Genomic DNA, 2067 nt, shown 5'->3' with positions numbered 1-2067 from the left:
ACTCACCTATTGTACTCTATGCTACTTTCTCCCCACCCCCACCCTCCTCTCATTTATCTCTCCACCCTGCAGGCATTCTGCCTCTATTCCTGATGAAGGGCTTTTTGCCCAAAACGTCGGTTTTCCTGCTCCTTGGATGCTTTTCTAGCACCATTCTAATCCATCACCTTCCAAACCCACAGCTACTACCATTAGAAGGACAAAGATAGACGATGCATGGGAGCACCATCATCTACATGTTCCATCCGAGCCACTCACCATCCTGACTTGGAAATGTCATTGTTCAGTCATTGTTCTTTCAGTGTCACTTTGTCAAAATCCTGAAATTGTCTCCCAAACAACATTGTGGGCTTGTCCACAGAACAAGGACACAAGTTGTTCAAGAAGACAGTTTCTCAAGGGCCACTCAGAATTGGTAATAAATGTTTGTCTAGCCAGAGATGTCTGCATCATGTGGGTTAATGTTAAAAAAAATCACAAAATGTTAACGTGTAGGTTCAGAAAGTCATTCGGAAGACAAATGGAATGTAGACCTTTATTCAAAAGGGTTTGGGGCATCAATGTAGTGAAGTCTACGACTGTACAAGACATCAATGAGACTGCACAGAGCGTTCTGGTCTCTAACTTGAATGATAAATTTGCAAAGGAGACAGTTCAGAGAATGTCCACAATGTTGATTCCAGGTAAAGGAAATGCTGAGCAGTTTGAGCCTGTACTCATTGGAGTTTCAAATAATAAGATGCGATTTCATTGCAAGGTATAAGATTCAGAGTGGGCTTGATAACGTTGATGCTAACATGATGTTTTCCCCTGTTGAGGGCAATCCAGAACTAGAGGACACAGTTTCAGAATAAGAGCTCTCCCATTAAACATGGAGATTAGGAGAAATTTCTTGTCTCAGAAGGTCATTAACCTGTTGAAATTTCTATCTCCAAGAGCAACAAAGACAAGGTCATGGAATAAATTGCTGGCTGAGTTCGACATGGCTTTGATCTACAGGAGAGTTCAAGGCAATAGGAAGCAGACAGGAAAATGGTATTGAGGGCACAGTCATCAGCCATGAACCTATTAAAAGGCAGAGTGGGCTGAATGCCAGCTTCTGCTGTAATTTTTATTATGAGACACTTTATTGTCAAATTAATACAAGAGCAAAACTTGAATTCCCACTACAATGGTATTATGTATCTCCGTACAACAGATGGACTGCATGGTTCAAGAAGGCAGCTCACCATCACCTTCTCAAGGACAGCTGAGGATAGGCAATAAATGCTGGGCCCAGCCAGCGACGCCCACATCCCACAAATGAATTTTTAAAAATCCATTATTTTTTAATTCACTGTTCAGCTTTTCACCAACAGAACAAAGCTGACATGTCAGCCTGAGTTTAATGTATTTATTGCTTTGTCACATTCCGAAATGAAACAAGAAATGCCTTGCTTCTGACAGATTTGTTGTGGTAATCACAATTTAACATCAGTCACCCAGTCACTTTGTCATGTTGTAAACTCAGAAAGAGGCAAAACAATTGAAAGTACATTTCAAAGACATTCAAATTTCTGAATGATTGAACCCTTCACCCTCTTGTTTATTACATGGTGCATCAATTGATAATTACAGTCAGTGACAGGCAAGTCGAGTTGTAACTGAATACGTCTCTATTGAATGTTACGCAATGTATCTTCACTAATCAATCAAATAATGAGTGTTTAGCTCAAATTGAATCATCAATTATTAAGTGTGTAGTTTGCTTCTTGATAAATTATTGTCAGCACAATTGTGCTGAAAAGATAACAACAATAATTCTATTTAGGCAACAACTTTAACAGAATAACCCATATCCCTAGACACTTTGGAATCCTAATCAGCCATGATGAAACACACAAAAAGTGATATTAGAATAGTTTTAATGGCTATGCTGAGAAGGGCGAGTATTTCTTAGGGCTGGAACCTTAGGTCAGAGAGAGAGAGAGAGAGAGAGAAAGAGGTGTGGAGTGTTGGAAAGGTTCGGGGATGGAATGCCTGAGCGTAGCTGGTTTATATTGGTGTTAAACGATGAAATTATTCTGC

The sequence above is a fragment of the Chiloscyllium plagiosum genome, chromosome 14 (assembly GCF_004010195.1).
Source record: "Chiloscyllium plagiosum isolate BGI_BamShark_2017 chromosome 14, ASM401019v2, whole genome shotgun sequence".
In the NCBI taxonomy this organism is placed as follows: domain Eukaryota; kingdom Metazoa; phylum Chordata; class Chondrichthyes; order Orectolobiformes; family Hemiscylliidae; genus Chiloscyllium; species Chiloscyllium plagiosum.
The sequence above is the reverse complement of the archived record's forward strand: the minus strand, read 5'-3'. Positions refer to the sequence as shown.